The following is a 19,369-nucleotide window of genomic DNA, read 5'->3' on the forward strand; positions in this document are numbered from 1 at the left end:
TGCAACTAAAGCATACATAAGAGGATTAACAATATCTTATACAGCAAAATATAACAAGGAAAAGAAAAGTAAATATGAACAATTAATAAAGGAATTAAAGCAGCTAGAATTAATATCACAACAAAATACAAAAGATAAAGACTTAGGAAAAAAAATAAATATTATTAAACATAAAATTAGGTTGGAAGAACAGAATCAAATGGTAGATAAAATAAAAAGAACTAAGCAATACTATTTTGAACATGCTAATAAGCCAGGTAGGTGGCTAGCATACAAATTAAGGAAACAGAGACAATCTAAATTAATTAAAAAATTAGAAGATAAAGATGGAACAATGAAATATGATACAGAAGGGAAAGCAAATATTGTACAAAACTTTTTCAAAGAATTGTATAAAAATGACAATATTGAGGAAGATGAAGTATTCAAATATCTAGAAAACTTGGAGTTACCTCAATTAACAGAAGAGCAACAGGAGAGGATGGAAAGCCCAATAACAATGGAAGAACTCCTTACAATTATTAAAAGGCAGAAAAATAATAAAGCTACTGGACCAGATGCTATCCCAGCAGAGTGGTATAAAATAGAAAATGAGACAATAAGAAAGAATATGTTACAATTTTTTAACGAATGTAGGCTAGATGGTAAAATCCCTAAATCATGGTCTGAATCTTTGATAACCTTAATCCATAAACCAGATACAGCAATGGAAAAAATCAAAAATTATAGACCAATATCGTTACTAAATGTTGATTATAAAATATTTGCCGCAATATATGCAGATAGGTTAAAAACAATTATAAATAGTAAAATCCATTAAGACCAGAATGGTTTCTTGCCAGGCAGACAGATTAGAAACAATCTTAGAACAATTATTAATGTATTAGAATATTATGAACAACATCCAGAAAAAACATTAGCATTAATGTTTTTAGATGCTCAAAAAGCTTTTGACAACGTCAATTGGATATTTATAAAAATGCAATTAAATAAAATGAGATTTTGTCCTAAATTTGCTAATTTAATAGATGCTATTTACTCAGAGCAAACAACCAAAATTATATTAAATAATGATCAACAAAGGAGTTCGACAAGGATGCCCTATTTCATCTCTACTGTTCATTATGTCTTTAGAAACTCTATTAATAAAGATTAGAGCAGATTCAAGGATAAAAGGTTTAACTGTTGGAAAAGAGATATATAAAGTTCAAGCTTTTGCAGATGATTTGACTTTTATTATGGAAGATCCGATTGTAACAGCTCCAAACTTAATTCAGATAATAGAACAATATGGTAAGGTAGCAGGTCTAAAAATAAATATAAATAAAACACAATTCTTAACAAAAAATATGAATAAAACTCAAGAAAACAATTTGGAACGCATTTCTGGAATTAAGATAGTTAAAAAAGTTACATATTTGGGAATATGGCTAACTTCCAAAACAATAACATTAAAAAACAATAACTATATAAAATTAATTAAGGAAATTAAAAAAGATTTAGAAATATGGAACAACTTAAAAATATCTTTCCTGGGAAGAATTGCCACAATCAAGATGAACATCTTACCTAAAATCTTGTTTTTGTTTCAGGTAATCCCAATAAACCCAGGGGGAAATTTTTTCAAAAATTTAACAAACATGGTTAAAAAATTTTTATGGCAAGGCAAAAAGACAAGAATAAAAATAAATATGCTAGAGGACATAAAAGAGAGGGGAGGCTTTGCCCTCCCAAATTGGAAATTATACTATCAGGCAGCCGCCTTAACATGGATCAAAGACTGGATAACTTTGGAAGATAAAAGAACATTAAAATTAGAAGGCTATGACCTTATGCTTGGCTGGCATGCCTTTGTATGGTATGACAAAGATAAAAACCATTCATACTTTAAAAGACATACATTAAGAAAATACCTATTGGAGGTATGGAAACATATAAGGAAAGACCATTTTTTAACCATCCCTGAATGGGTGGCCCCTCTAGAAGCAATCATACATCCAAATTCTATTAAGGATACAAAAATAATAAGATATAAAGATCTGCTAGATGACCAAATGAAGTTAAAATCTAGAATTAAATTACAAGAACAAGGAATAATAATCGATTGGTGGCATTATGCACAGATTATATCTAGATACCAGAAGGACAGTACGCTTTATATTTTTAATAAAAACAAAAATTTACTGAGTAACTTAATTACTATTAACCAAAATAGAACGATTGGGAAAATATATAAATATTTGATTGCCCATAGGAACATTGAATTAACCCTAAAAGATAACATGATAGCTTGGTGCAAAAATATAGGCAAAGATATAGATATAGATACATGGGAGAAAGTTTGGATACATAATTGGAAAATGACAAAATCAGTGTCTTTAAAAGAAAACCAAATCAAAATGTTCTATAGATGGCATTTCCCACCATATAGAATAGCAAAAATGTTTCCCAAGACTTCTCCGCTATGTTGGAAATGCAAGAAAGAAATAGGGACCTACTACCACCAATGGGGGACATGTGGTAAAGCTAAAATGTATTGGAAAATGATAGAGAAAATGATAAAAGAAATAGTTATGCAAAATATCGAAATCACCCCGGAGTTTTGTTTGCTAGGAATTACTAACCAGGTTTATAAGCAAGAAATTTTATATTTAATTATACATATTTTAACTGCGGCAAGAATTATGTTCGCGCAAAATTGGAAAGGGGAAAATATCCCCAAAGAGGAAGAAGTTATTACAAAAATACTAGACTGCGCGGAAATGGATATGATGACGAGACACTTAAATGATCAAGAAGAAACAAAATTCTATGAAACATGGAACAAAGTTTATATATGGATAGATAAGAAAAAAATTAAAAAAAATTAAAGTCAAAATATGTAAAGAAACAAATATGTATGTAATGGTTGAGATTTACTTTTTTCTAAAGAATAGTGCTAGAATTAGTTTACATATACAATAATAGTAAGATGAGAAGAATGCTTGATTTTATCTTAGTTTAAATTACTTGCTATTAGTCTTTTTTTATTAGCTATTTTTTGTTTACTAGTATTCAATTATGTATTCAATTATGTATTCCTTTTTCTACATTTGCATTTATACTTTTGAGATAAGCGGGGAAGATACCTACCCACACTATATGTTTAATGTTTGTAAGTTTGTACGTCCTTTTATGAAAATTAATAAAAAGATTTATAATATATATATATATATAATCTTTGGGGGGAGTTGGTTCCAGAGGGCCGGGGCTGCCAAAGAGAAGGCTCTTCCCCTGGGTCCCGCCAAGCAGCATTATTTAGTTGACGGGACCCGGAGAAGACCCACTCTGTGGGACCTAACTGGTCGCTGGGATTCATGCAGCAGAAGGGAGTCCTGGAGATATTCTGGTCCGATGCCATGAAGGACTTTATAAGTCATAACCAGCACTTTGAATTGTGACCGGAAACTGATCAGCAACCAATGCAGACTGCGGAGTGTTGGTGTAACATGGGCATATTTGGGGAAGCCCATGATTGTTCTTACAGCTGCATTCTGCACGATCTGAAGTTTCCGAACACTTTTTAAAGGTAGCCCCATGTAGAGAGCGTTACAGTAGTCGAGCCTCGAGGTGATGAGGGCACGAGTGACTGTGAGCAGTGACTCCCGGTCCAAATCGGGTCGCAACTGGTGCACTAGGCAAACCTGGGCGAACGCCCCCCTCGCCACAGCTGAAAGATGTTTCTCTAATGTGAGCTGTGGATCGACCGGAGAGGTAGGAGGAGAACCACTGAAGAACAGTGGCTCCCACTCCCAACCCCTCCAGCCGGCGCAGAAGGATACCAAGGTCGATGTTACTGAAAGCCACTGAGAGGTCAAGAAGCACCAGGACAGAGGAGAAGCCCCTGTCCCGGACCCGCTAGAGATCACTCATCAGCGCAACCAAAGCAGTTTCTGTGCTGTAGCCGGGCCTGAATCCAGAGTGTTGAGGACCTAGATAATCGGCTTCTTCCAAGGACCGTTGGAGTTGGAGCGCCACCACCTTCTCAACAACCTTCCCCATAAAGCAAAGGTTGGAGACTGTAGTGTAGTTATTAAACATGGCTGGGTCCAGGGAAGGCTTCCTGAGGAGGGGATGCACAAGTGCCTCCTTATAAGGAGCCGGAAAGAACCCCCTCTCCAAGGAAGCGTTGACAATCTCCTGGACCCAGCTTCGTGTCACCTCTCGACTGGCCGAGACCAACCAAGAGGGACATGGATCCAGTAGACAGGTGGCAGAACTCACAGCTCCAATGGCCTTCTCCACTTCATCAGGTGTCACCAAGTCAAATTCCTCCCAGACAGACGGGCAAAGATGTTTAGCCCCAATCACCTTGATTGACTCGTTGTCAGTCGATTCTGTTTTACAATTGGAGTCGAGGTCCGCTCGGATCCGAGTGATTTTATCAGCGAAAAACGTGCTAAAATCCTCAGCACTACTCTGCAAGGGCTCCCCAACTTCCCCCTGGTTAAGAAGGGAGCGGGTTACCCTAAATAGAGCGGCCGGGCGGGATTCCGCTGATGCAATCAAGGCAGCATGATACGCGCATCTTAACGCCTTGAGCGCCACTTTGTAAGTCTTAATATGAGCTCTTACAAGTGTCCGATCAGATTCGGACTTATTCTTCCTCCATCGCTTCTCTAGACGTCTTTTCTGGCGTTTCAAATCCCGGAGCTCCCCGTTGAACCATGGAGCTCTACGGGGTCTTGTGCCGCGGAGAGGTCGCAGTGGCAAAATTCTGTCAAGGGTCTCCGCTGCAGCCTTGTTCCAGGCCTTAGCCAGAGACTCTGCCGAGCTGTGGACGTGTGCATCTGGAAGAACCCCAAGTGCCTTCTGAAAGCCTTCTGAAAGCCTGGGGCGGAACAACTAATCGGTTCTGCCTCCCTGCTGGGGAGGATTGGAGACAGGAAATCAAGCCGCAGTAGAAAATGGTCTGACCATGACAAAGGCAACACTTCTAAGCCCCTTAGTCTCAGACCATTGCTCAGTTGCTCAGAGAGGAATACCATGTCGGGTGCGTGCCCCCCCCATGAGTCAGACCCTGTACTACTTGGGTCAGGTCCATGGCGGCCATGGTGGCCATGAACTCCTGTGCCAGTCCAGAAGATTCGCCGAGTGACGGCAGGTTGAGGTCCCCCAAGACAATAAGTCTAGGGAACCCCACTGCCAGCCCGGCTACCTCCTCGAGTAGCACAGGCAGGGCTTGTGCCACGCAGGTGGGAGGCGGGTACGTGAGAAGCAAGCCCACCTGAACACCTAAGTCCAACTTCACCAGGAGGAACTCACAACCCGCAATCTCCGGAGCAACAAGTCTACGCAGGCAAAGGCTCTCCCTGGCTATAATAGCCACTCCTCCCCCCCTTCCCTGGGATTGAGGTTGATGCCATATCTGAAACCCAGCTGGGCAAATTTCAGAGAGAGGAACTCCTCCCTCTGGGCCCAGCCAGGTTTCAGTTACACATAAAAGGTCGGCTTCTTCATCCAGGATTAAATCCCGGATGAGGAAAGCTTTATTTACCACCGACCTGGCATTGAGTAGCAGCAACCTGAGCCCAGGGCCAGAATTACACTCGTCACCAGTGCCCAGGGTTGAGCTCACGGAGCCAGAACAAGGAATTGCTATTAGACAGCGATCCCTCGTTCCCTTGGAGCGGCTAACTCCATGGCTCCCGCCATATCTGCCTCTCCCCAGCAACACCGTGATATTCCGACCCTCTGCCACCCCAGAAATCGGTGCCCCCTCCCCTCCTGCCTCTCCAGCGTCAGGTGGGCCAAATATATCATTCATACTATTTCCATTCATCTCATCCCTGGCATAACCCCACCCACCCCAACCATCCCACTCATACCAATCATTCATCCCAGACACATTATTGCACCCACCCCAGTTATCCATCAGTTAAGAAACCCCCCCAATTAATTAAAAATAGATTAAATTAGCAATAGATTAATGCACTAATAAAATATGTTACAAATATATAAGATATAAAATTATAAATTCATAATAAGTTACGGTAATATAAAGAATATAAAATCAGATCTTGGTCACTATCAATCATCAGTCAATCCAGGTATGATGTCCTCTATAGGTCTTCCATATAGTCTTAAGAGTCTTAAAGTCTGCTGTTTTCTACAATCTTCCCACTAGGGGCGCAGTTCTTCTATGGTCTTAGCAGTAATTAGGAAGGAGATGGGAAGATTGGGGGGGACGGACGATGACAAACGATGACAAAAACAAAAGTTAGTCATTAAACAATATCCCCAATCTAATTGGCCATGATGATTCTAGGCAGTTAATTCCATCATTCTCACTCCCTCTAGTCACTCTGGTCATATTAGTCAGTTGTTCTGATATCTACCAACACCTACTCCATGGGCACTCATACTGGGCGTCTCTCTCCTTCATCCCACTTTATCCCCCTTGGCACCAGCAGTTCTCACCCACTGGTGCCATGCCGGGGGGGGGGGGTTCGTTGTTTCTGGATATTCCTCGCCCACCATATCTCTGCAGACGTCCTCCACCACCGACAGCCAGTCACTCCCACCGGCCTGGATCCTCACAAAGGCAAACAGGGTCACCTCAGTTTCAGTGCTGGTCTCTGCTCCACTCTGCTTTGCTCCGCTCCCCTCCTTTCCGTCATCCCCTCACCTCCACCGCCTTGGCAGTGGCACTGGTCATTCTCATTCACCGATGCCGAGCCAAGAGGCTCGTCTCGGTCTGGCTCTCTGCTTTCACAATTCCCTTCCTCCCCTTCGGCGTTTTGCATTTTGCATCCAGGCACGGCCGCGATCTTCCGCGCCCCAGCTGATCACCCTGAAGAACTCTCTCGGCGTCGCAGTCTCTGGCGCCCCTACAGCAGAGCGAAAGCATTTAGTATCTAGCCCCCCCAACGGGGAAAAGGTAGCAGATCGACTTCGGGCCATTTCAAGTCTGGATTGATTCATTCCTGACGATTTTTTCACCGTAGTCTCAGAGGAGCAGTGGACCCACCATCTCCACACTGCTCACACCAGAACCGGAACCAACCTACCCAATCTTTTGACCACGCAGTCTAAAGAAACGCAGGCTCTAAAAGCAAACCTCCAAAAATCTCAAGAAGAAGAGCGCAGAGCTTCCAAGATGTTGAGAGATGTGAAGGGTCAACTCTTAAAAACAGAAGAAAATTTGTGAAGACAAACAACCTAAAGAGAAGCTAGTGATAAGAGAACCCAGGTAACATGCAATGTACATTGCTTAGAACTTCATAGCAGGCTCTGTGAGCAGAATGGGAGACTAAGGCATGAAGCTTTGTCCATACCTCTTTTGCCCCCAGCCACCTGCTTCAGCCCATTTACAGCCAACTTTTCTCCTCCTCTGACCCTCCCCTGGCCATAGCAGATATGTCACCAGGACCTGAGGGAGGGTAAGTAGCAGGCGCCATGGCCACTGGGGAGCAGACAGGCAAGAGTGTGTTGGGGGTTCCAGGACCAGAACAACGGGCACCTCAAAGGGGATTCACAAAGAAGTTCCCATAAAAGAGGACGACGACAAGACCGGAATGGCTTCTGCCATTGCGGGAGGGCTGGGGGGGGGGTCGCACATGGGAATGGCAAGGCCGGCATGGCTTCTGCCATTGCAGGTGTGTGTTGGAGCATGACAGGCAAATGGAGGTGGCGTGTAGCTTATCCTATCTTCCACTGTGGAATCAGCAAACCATACACATTTTGAAAAGAATCACTAATCACATGAAAAAGTCCATCTCTGATAATATGAGCCTAGCCAGCACATTTAAAACTGTATACTGACTAAACCTACCATATTTGGCATCATACCAAGGGAAAAATAAAGCATATTATGGTTTTATTATAATTGCACAAAATCTATCTATTTATTTTCTCTTTAATCTGCATTACGGATTGTAAGCATCATATGACCTTATTTTTGGTTATACATGTTATTTTGGATAGTATTTTTTCACAATGTAGGTCGATTCCCATTTCAAAAATTGAGGATTTTCGTCTTTTTTGAAACATTTAATAAAATTTCAGTTGTCTTCCTCTAATTTCTAATTCAATATTGTATGATTGCAAATATTGAATAACATTACTGATGATTTATTTGTAATGTCTTTTAGGATTTGGAAAAGCAGCTGTCATTGAAAACTGACTCTTTTAGACATCAGTTAGCAGTTGAGAGAAAAAAGACAATCGAAGCTCAGTCAATCACTGCCAATTAACAAATAGAAAGGGAGAAACTGAAGCTGAAACTCAAGGTATTTAGAAGCTTAAATAAAATTTTGCTTACCACACAAGGCATCCAAGATGCTAGTCACCAATACTCATTTGAGCTGAGCCTATCTTGTTTTGTGGGTCTTTCTGTCAGCTTTTAACTATCAAAACTGTAGATTGGAAAAATGTATTAATTCACGTTAAGCCACTTGCACACATTTCTAGGAAAAAGTACTACAGTGATCCCTCTATTATCGCGAGGGTTCCGTTCCAAGACCCCTCGCGATAATCGATTTTTCGCGATGTAGGGTTGCGGAAGTAAAAACACCATCTGCACATGCACGCCCTTTTTTTCTATGGCCGCGCATGCGTAGATGGTGGAGTTTGCGTTCCCCGCTGCCCACGCAAAGGGGAAACCCCGATTCGGCTCCTCGCTGCTGCTGCGCTATCGAGCAGATCAGCTGCTGGGAGGCCGAAGGAACCTTCCCTGGGTCTTCCCCCTCTTGCTGGCAGGCGGGCGAGCGGTGGGCATCAGCGAGGAGCCGGGGTTTCCCCTTTGCGTGGACGGCCGGGAAGACCCAGGTTGGGGGTTCGGGGGGGTGCTGGGAAGCCCCCCAGGCCGGCTGCGACCTTTTAAAACAGCCGCGCCGCTTCCCATCTGACTCCCGAAGTCAAACCCGAAAGTGGTGTTTTTTTTAATTAATATTTTTTTAAAAATTGCGATATAGCGTTTCGCGAAGATCGAGATTGCGAAACTCGAGGGATCACTGTATTTGAAAAGTGTCTGCCAATATGAAAATAATATGTTACTCAAGGCCTGTATTGATAGAAAATTGAGAGGGAAAACGGCACAAATATGCCTAAGGAAATATATAAAATCCAGATGAATAAAATGAAATACTGGGGGGGAGTTGCACAGTGAAATGTATGATATCTAAAGGACTGTCATTAATGTAATAAACTATGTTATCAACATAAATTTAATAATGCATTTCTTTAGGAAAAAGAACGGGAACTCGGCATAACAAATATTTATTTCCACCGGATGCGTAAAGGTCAGCCGGAGAAAACCGATTCATGTTCTTCCCCAAAAGGTAGCACAGTGTGTTTCATACTTTATTGCGGAATAAAGATATGATAATTCTTTGACACGTCAAAAATATTTCAAATCCTTGCTGTATTTTCTCCTTGAAATACTGCATTGTATGAACTCTTTATTTATATCGTTATCTATTATTCATGGGTCCTGATTAAATAGATTCACTCTCTTCATTCTCTCCACAAGTGAGAGATAAGGGGAGAATAAGGAGATATTTACTAAGAAAGCTCACTAAATTCAAAATCCCTTTCTTAAGATTTTAGTGTATGTGTGTGCTATATAGATCATATTAAATCAAATCCAAGTATAGTCTGACATATTTTGATGACTTCTGGAGCCTTTTAATTTGGGATATAAGCCTGGCTGTGGCACTGAAATTGCTTTATTCCCTCTCACTAAAGATCACATTATTGCTGTTTCTTGCTCCAAATTTAAAGCCACAGACATTTGTCCCCAATCCCACCTCCCTCATATACATTCAACATATATGCTGAATTAATAAGGAGAGTTATTTCTAATCCCTTTACACAATTCTGCATTTTTGAACAGAAGCAATTTATCACTGCCTTGTCCCATGAAGCATGAAATAATCTCCCTGCATTTGCCATTGAAGAGATTATCTAACATCTTCCTGTCATGTGGCTCCTATCCAATATACACAGTCCCCAAATTATTACTGTAATGAAGCTCAAAATTTTGACCATAGGTTATGATGGTAATAAATCAAGGCACCCATATGACCAATCTGATTTTACAACTTTTTTGTGGTATTAATTAAATGAATGTCTCATTTGTAAAGTGGGGGATGGGACTCCATCAGAACTCTGGAATTGAGTCATACTCAAAACGTAAATGCTTTGGGAGGAGCATCATAACTCTGAATTCAAAGCAACTGTGAAATGAGGAATATGTGAGACTATATGCGAGAAACATGAAAAAAATTACATCAGTTATCCCTCAACAGGTCCCTTAGTCAACCCAAAGATAACATGCATGGTAGCACCCAATTAACTAATGGACATAATTATGGGTAGTTGTTGGCGCAGTTTCTTTTTCTGGGCTAACATGGCTCTGTACGGTGTAACGATGTTGTCAAGGGAGGTCTTAAAGTGTATAGAGCGAGTCATATTGGGATCCCAAAGTTCCACAATCTGTTGGAGATGTGCAGCACTTCTGTGCACTTCTGCAAGCCGTTCAAGTGTTAGGCCAGCCTCTTCTTCTTCCTCAGCTTGTTCAGCTTCCTCTTCTTCCTTTTCTTCACTCGCTGATCTGGTCAGCTCCTCCAGATCTTTGTCTGTCAGTGGTAGGCCATGCTCATCAAGCAAACTATTGACTTCATCGGGCGTCATGTCACTGAAGCTTTCTCCACCCAGTAACTGTGCCAGCTACACAGATTTCTGGACTGCAGCATGTTTAATTTCTTTGGGAGCAAATCCCTTGTAATCGTGTACCACTTCTGGCCACGATTTCTTCAAGCAGGCATTCATTGTCTGTGTCTTCATATCCATTAAGGCATTCTGAATGTTCTTCAGACACGATGCGATCATGTACTGACACCAGTAGCCCTTCAATGGCTGTTTCATCCAGGTTGAACACCTGTTCTGGAAGGTAGGCCCGTTCTTCAGTTATCTCCTTAAACGTGCCATTGATGTACTCCTCGGCTGCACCTGTATCTTCTGAGGCAGCTTCCCCGTGCAATGAACACTGCTCAGGCCATAGAGCCGTTGAAATTTATTAAACCAGCTTTTACTTGCTGTGAATGTGGATGGGATTGGAGAAGCAGTTATTGTTGATGGCTGGGGATCTTCCATGTCATCGGCACCTTCATCAACATCTTCTTCTCCCTCAGCTACATCACCTCCTTCTGTGTTCACCAGACAGGTTGTAGAATTGTTGTGCCTTTGTCCGTATCGTGTTGGTATCCAATGCAATGCTCTTCTTACAGCAGTCTTGTACCCACACGGACAAAGCAGCTTCCATTTTCATAAGCCGTTTATTTCTAAGTATCACCATCCTTTTTGCTTCCTTGTTGAATGTGATCACAGCTGTTTGTCTTATCTTCTTTTCATATTTTCGAATGTATCTTACACTCGAATTGTTTATTCCATAATGCCGCCCAACTTCCGCAAACGACCGATCACCTTTTACCATATCTAACAGTTCAATCTTCTCTTTAATCGTCAGCATCTTCCTATACTTTTTACTGTTGCTGCCTCCACTCTGCATAGAACGTTTAGGAGTCATATTGGGTATGTCTTCTAATAAGTTTTAATAGTTGTAAAATTACTAATGCACACCTGAATAACACCACTGATTGGCCGAGATTTTGGGCCATCAGCGATGATAAATTTTTGTGATAACAACGCTGATTAGCCAAGATTTTGGCCAATTAGCAATGGTAGATGAAAGTTTGTCGATGAGGTATTACGTCATCGGGTGGGAAAAACCGTGGTGTAGAAAAAAAAATCTGCGATGCATTTTTAAATTAATATTTTTTGAAAAACCGTGGTATAGGCCATTCGTGTAGTTTGAACCCGCGAAAATCGAGGGAACACTGTACTACCAACCTGCCTTCCATTGAGAACCTGTATACGGCACTAGTCAAAAAGAGGGGTGTGAAAATATTTACATATTTTGCATCCTTGCAATCTGGACATAAATTGTTTCAATTCCTACCCTCAAAATGATGCCACACAGCACTGCACACCAAGACAATTAGATTCAAGAACAGTTTTTTTCCCTGAATGCCATCACTCTGCTAACAAATATTTCCATCACCACTGTCAAATTATCCACTAAGACTACATTACTATTAATGTTAGTCTTCTCATCATTCCTATCACCCATCTCCTCCCACTTGTGACTGTATGACTGTAAATAGTTGCTTGTATCATTCCAATTTATATTAATATTGATTGTTTCCTGATTGCCTTAACCTCTGACAATTATCATGTGTTGTACCTTACGATTCTTGACAAAGGTATATTTTCTTTTATGTACACTGAGAGCATATGCACCAAAGACAAATTCCTTGTGTGTCCAATCACACTTGGCCAATAAAGACTTCTATTCTATATAATTCTGTTCTATTCAGTGCAGAAACACCACCAAAAGGTGCCCATAAAAAATCTAGGGGCATGTGATTCCAAATAGCAATTAAAGACACAGAGGAGACTTCACTTGGTAGTATCCTAATGACATTAAGAATTGCATGGGCATAAAATACAAGCAGTGGAAAAATAAGGAGAAGGGCAATGGCAATTTAGCAACCTCAAACCAGGCAAATACTATGATTGAGGTAGCACTATATAAGCAGCAGGCCCAAACTTCCAAAATTAACCATCCTTCGCAGCTGTAATGCAGCAGAGATGTTAAATTCTAATGCCAATATGCATGTCCAATATGTGGGGACTTGCGATATACAGTATACATCTTTCCGTGTCATCCTAATGACTAAGAAATAAGAAGCATCTAAGGAAAAAAAATGGGACCATGAAAACTTAAGGAACTCCCAACAAAAAAGGATGCCCTCCATAGGTGGTATATATACTACTCAAAAATAATAAAGTGAACTCTTAAACAACAGAATATAACTCCAAGAAAATCAAACTTCTGTGAAATCAAACTGTCCACTTAGGAAGCAACACTGATTGACAGTCAATTTCACATGCTGTTGTGCAAATGGAATAGACAACTGATGGAAATTATTGGCAATTATCAAGACACACTCAATAAAGGAGTGGTTCTGCAGGTGGGGACCACAGACCACATCTCAGTATCAATGATTTCTGATTGGTGTTTTGGTCACTTTTGAATGTTGGTTGAGCTTTCACACTCGTGTTAGCATGAAACAGACTCTACAACCCATACAAGTGGCTCAGGTAGTGCAGTTCAATGCGAGCTGGGGCAAGAAGGTTTGCTGAGTCTGTCAGTGTAGTGTCCAGCGGCTGGAGGCGCTACCAGGAGACAGACAAGTATACCAGGAGACATGGAGGGGGTCGTAGGAGGGCAACAAGCAAGCAGCAGGACCGCTACCTATGCCTGTGTGCAAGGAGAAACAGGAGGAGCACTGCCAGAGCCCTGCAAATGCGCATGTGTCTGCACAAACGGTTAGAAACCAACTCCATGAGGATGGTATGATGACCCGATGTCCACAGATGGGGGTTGTGCTCACAGCCCAACACTGTGCAGGACGCTTGGCATTTGCCACAGAACACCAGGAATAGCAAATTCACCACTGGTGCCCTGTGCTCTTCACAGATGAAAGGAGGTTCACACTGAGCACAAGTGACAGAGTCTGGAGATGCCATGGAGAGTGATCTGCTGCCTGCAACATCTTTCAGCACGACCGGTTTGGCGGTGGGTCAGTAACGGTGTGGGGTGGCATTTCTTTGGAGGGCCACACAGCCCTCGATGTGCTCACCAGAGGTAGCCTGACTGCCATTAGGTACCGAGATGAGATTCTCAGACCCCTTGTGAGCCCATATGCTGGTGCGGGTGGCCCTGGGTTCCTACTAATGCAGGACAACGCTAGACCTTATGTGGCTGGAGTGTGCGAGCAATTCCTGCAAGATGAAGGTATTGTAGCTATAGACTGGCCAGGCCGTTCCCCAGACCTGATTACGATTGAGCACATCTGGAACGTCATGTCTTGTTCCATCCACCAATGTCACATTGCACCACAGACTGTCTGGGAGTTGGCGGATGCTTTAGTCCAGGTCTGGGAGGAGATCCCTCAGGAAACCATCCGCAACCTCATCAGGAGCATGTCCAGGAGTTGTAGGTAGGTCATGCAGGCATGTGGAGGCCACACACAATACTGAGCCTCCTTTTGACTTGTTTTAAGGACATTAAATAAAAGTTGGATCAGCCTGTAGTATGTTTTTCCATTTTAATTTTGCGTGTGGCTACAAATCCAGGCCTCCATTGGTTAATAAATTTGATTTCCATTGATGATTTTTGTGTGACTTTGTTGTCAGCACATTCAACTTTGTACAGAACAAAGAATTCAATGAGAATGTTTCATTCATTGAGATCTGGGATGTGTTATTTGAGTGTTCATTATGTGGGGACTTGCGATATACACAAGAAGTATAAATCTTATTGAATCACCCTAGTGACTAAGAAATAAGAAGCATCTAGAAAAAAATGGGACGATGAAACCCTAAGGAACCCCCAACAAAAAAGAATGCCCTCCATAGGTGGTATTCAGAAATGTGCCAAACAAAGTTGGAGGGCATTTGAATAAAAATAATTAACCTTGAAAGTCGATAGGTGACATTGGTCCAATATTGGCTGTCTAGTTGATCCTATTCCATGCTATTCCTCTGTGCTATGGAGCAAGAAATTATTTTATAGAAAGAACTAAATACAAGGTCAATTATCCCATAGGTTACTACACTTGTATTGTTTTCAGTAATGTGGAGAACTCCTTCCAAAGTGGCTCTAGTGGCTATTGCAGTCTATTAGCACTCATCACACATCTATTGGTATTTCCACTGTAGTTCTACATTGATGATATCAGGCATTTTCTGTTCTGTGGCTGTAGCTATCAGTTTTGTGTCCACCTGCAGGAAAACAGGTTCTTCCTTCCACACATGGGATATGCAAACTTCTCCCCTAGGAGTTTCCCTTGCATAGACTAGGTGAGATGCACGGCTTCCCTTGGTTGAATGATCCATGGTTAGGCAAAAGACAAAGCAGAGGTTAAAAAAAATTACAAAAAATAATAAATGACATAACTGACTTGGGCTCTTTCCAGCCTCTTAATCTTGTAACTCACCTAGTCATCAGCCTATTGCCACGGAGGCTACAGAAGTGCCAGGTGCAATGAGTTCAAGCCACAGCTCACCAGAACCTGAAGTGTCCAACTTCCTTTTGCCATGATTCTACATATTCCTTTTACCTTTTTGGTAAAATATCAGTAAATGGTTCAAAGTCAAAGTCCAAACAGATTAATTCACAGTGTTAAGGATGAAAAAACCGCCAAACTTAATGGAACTTAATTGAATGGAGCACCTCCCTTAAGAAACCAGGTTGCAATGCCTTGGTCTCTTCAGCCTTGAAAGAGGGCGTTTAAGCGATGACTTGATCGAAGTGTGTGAAATCATGCATGGGATAGAAAAGATGGATAGAGAAAAATTCTTTTCTCTATCACACAATATTAGGACGAGGGAACACTCCCTGAAGCTCATAGGTGAGAAAGTGAGAAGAAATAAAGGGAAGTATTTCTTCACCCAGAAGGTCGTTGGTTTATGGAATTCACTTCCAGAAGAAGTCGTGACAGCTGTCAGCCTTGATAACTTCAAGGCAGGATTACTGTAACAACGTTTTGAAGACTTTTTGGCGATATTGTTGCATTGGGCTTTGCCACTTAGGTCTGCTTGACCGTTTCCAGAAGGATGCCACAGGGCGATTAATCCATGTTTAATGACCTTAGAAGCAAGGAAATGATGGAAAGCCGCCAAGGTGAACTGAGGCCCATTATCTGAAATTATGGGGTCAGGGAAACTATAAATTGCTATTAGATTAGAAAGGGCATGAATAATAGTTTCAGATGTAGTAAATGTCATGGTACAAACCCTCTAACCACTTTGAAAAAGCATCCACTACAATCAGAAAAATTTGGCCACGGATAGCGCTGACTAAATCTATATGAAGCTTCCACCATGGGGAGATGCTCCCAAATCCGAGGCTCTCCTCGGGGTGGGAACTCCTATAGCCACTTTGATCTCAATGTCCTTGTCAATGCCAGGCCATATAACTGCATGCCAATGACTTCATGCGAACTACCCCAGGGCATGCCTGATGTAGTAAGTCTAATATAGAGCTACGCAATGACTGAGGAATCACCACACACTCAGTCCACAGTAGACTAATAATTCATTTTGTCTCATTTGGAATGAAAGTAAATCATCAGGGCCCCTGCCTTGTGGCCACCCTCTAGGGACACATGACAGGACCCTAATTCATTTAAGGTATCTTGTGGGGCCATGACTATATTGGATGCAGTTATGGGCAGATTTAGTTCAGAGATAGCCAATAGTATAGCCGCTGGGTCTGGGTCTTGGAGGCTGGTGGATAGCGGATAGCAGCTTAATGTATCTGTATGCGCTATGTTTCATCCTAGCCAGTATGCTAAATCATATTCGTAATTGGCTAGGAAAACTGACAATCGCATCATGTGCAAAGACATCACCTGAGGTGACTGCTTGTTCTTAGCCTGTATGCCCAATAGCGGCTGATGATTAGTTGATTAGATAAATTGGCGCCCATAGAGGCAATGGCAGAAATGGCATACCCCGGCTAGTAGAGCCAACGCTTCTTTATCTATCTGTCTGTAATTCCCTACTGGGTTAGCTGAAGTTCTTGAATAAAATGCAATGGGTGCTTCCTTGCCATTAGGTAACTGACGGCTTAATACCGCACCTATCTTGTACTCAGAGGCATCATGCACCAAGACTAGGGGAAGATGTTGAGAATATTGTGAAAGTAGCGAGTTTGATACCAGAAGTTGTTTGACAGCTGAGAAGGCCAGACTTTTTGTGGGGGCCCAGTGCCATATGGCTCCCGAGTCTAGAGGACTGTGCAGTGGCTCTGCAACAGACGCCATATGGGGCAGGAAAACAGAAGAGAAGTTGAGAAGCCTTCCCAGTAGCTCCTCCTCATTTGCTGCCACTATGATAACTTCATTGATATATGGAAGGGCCCCTTCCACCCCCGTGAGGAGCCATCCCATTAGACCCTGAAAGATCCCGGGGGCAGTGCTTACACTGAACTGGAGTCTTTTGCAGCAAAAAGCCCCCCGTATGTGGTAATTGTCTGCGTGTTTGCAGCCTCCTCTGGTAAGCCTGTATGAGATTGAGGTGAGCAAAGACCTTCCCCACAGCGAGTGTAACAAATGCTGCAACACAGGTATCAGATACATTTTTGGGGCAAGGGCAAGGGTCGGCCTTGGAATTGAAGTGCAGATTTAAGTTACCTGGTATATGTCCCTTGAGCTGAAAATCCGGCTTTGTTTGATTAAATTGACTTAAGCAGCTTTGAGGCTCCTTGCCTGTTTCCCTCTCTCCCTTTCCCCCTCTTCTCCACTCTTTTTTTTCCTGGGATCTAAGCATAAATTTGCTTAGTAAACAAAGAGTTTAATTTGGCAGAATCTACTGGGAATGTTGCTGCCTGGGTTCATGCTTGTAGTGATGGAATAATACAGCTAAAAAGGTGAGGGAGAATGAAAACTTTGGTGAGTGGGAGAGCAAAATCAAGCAATTTATCTCACCTTTCTCATATACATTCAACATATAGGTTGAACTAATGACAGTATCTCACTGTCAGTGTAATTAATTTGACAGTGTAATCTCACCCTTTTGTGTACCTCTGTGTTTTTGAGTGGAATACAGGAGTGGTTTATCATTGCCTTGTCCCATGAAGTATGAAATAATCCCCCTGCCATCGCCAATGAAGGGATTATCTAACATCTTTCTATCACTCTGCTCAGGGATGGGCTATTGCGCGGATGGAGGGCAACACAGCGGGGTAGGGAAACTGGAGCTCCACCCCAGAGCACCCAATTTGCACTGAAAGATGTTGAAAGGAAATGCAGGACATCCTGCATAAGCCACGCCCACAGTGTGGTAGTAAAAATTTTGGTATGCCTTCACTGACTCTGCTGCTATCCAATATACACAGACTTTAATGGAGGTCAGAATTTCCATCATAAGTTATGATGGTTGTAAATCAAGGCATTTATGTGACCATCTTGATTTTACAACTTTTTTTCTGGTGATCAGTCTTAACTGAACATTTTATTTTTAAAGCAAATCCTGTGATCATTAAAGAAACACTGTGCTGTTAACCAAGTCAATGCATTGTTTTGGACTTTTTTTTGCAGAACCTGGCCCAAGTACCACTGCAATTTGCCAGAGTCATGTGACGGGGGCGAGGAACAGCTTCAGAACCCTGTTTTAGAAATAGGTAACCAATAAAGCAATGAAGGCAATCCAGTACTTATTTGCAAATATTGTTGCCAATGGCTGGATCCAGAGCATGCAACACGTATTTATACCACCCCCACCTGCAACACTGTTTTGGTTTCCCATTGGCTGGATACTAACAAGAACCTAACAAGCACAAGATACTAACACCTGTCTCTAATTACTGTTCAGAAAACACCCCCTTCTTGACTTTCCTAAACCATATTGTTAACTGTAATAACAATATTAATTTTTCAACGTTCCTTAACTCTCTTTTATAATTAAACTTTATTTTAGAGGCAATACTTCATATTTCCTAATTTCTAATTTCTAATTTCCCACTTTTCTACTTTTTATTGCCTTCTATACCCTAATAAGTGTCATAACTGTTATGTTCATGGTTTAAATGAGAAATTTGTTGTGATTGGTTCCCGCGCAGCCAGTTGGACAATTGCACAAGTACCTATTCAATTTGGGGGAAGAACATGTCTTAATACTGGTATTTAACCCCCACAATACCACCATAAAACAGTTCTAGGAATGGCCATTCTGCATTACCATAATTTCTTTTGGGGTTTCTGTGGTTACATCTACTGTTTCTACATATGCTTCCAGTTCTCTTATCATTTGGACAGAACCCACACCTTACCTTTTGAGGTATGCAGTGTGTTACCAAAGGCTTCAAAGAATGTAGGTGCTTTCTTAGTATCTAGATGTTTTACTGGTGGACAAAGGAGAGAAAGGGATTTATAACTTTCATTTCCTGAGCCTGTTCTATGTTGAAAAATAGCCAATATGAATCTCATGCTACCTGTGGGCTAATCATCATTTTCGAATACTTTACCCATTTTACCCAGGCATTTGTACTTCTATATCTAGTCTCAATTTCAAAAATTTGTCTCAAATTGTCTATTTCCACTATAATGACTAATTTGATACCATTGAGTGGAGCAAAAGGTTTAATCTGAGGCATTTTACTTCTATGTTTTTGCTAATTCCTTTTGTTTTAACCATCCTAATCCTGAAACAACATTCTAAAGTATCTCTCCCTGGTATATTGATCCCCATACTATAC

This window comes from Erythrolamprus reginae, chromosome 4, assembly GCF_031021105.1.
Source record: "Erythrolamprus reginae isolate rEryReg1 chromosome 4, rEryReg1.hap1, whole genome shotgun sequence".
NCBI lineage: Eukaryota > Metazoa > Chordata > Lepidosauria > Squamata > Dipsadidae > Erythrolamprus > Erythrolamprus reginae.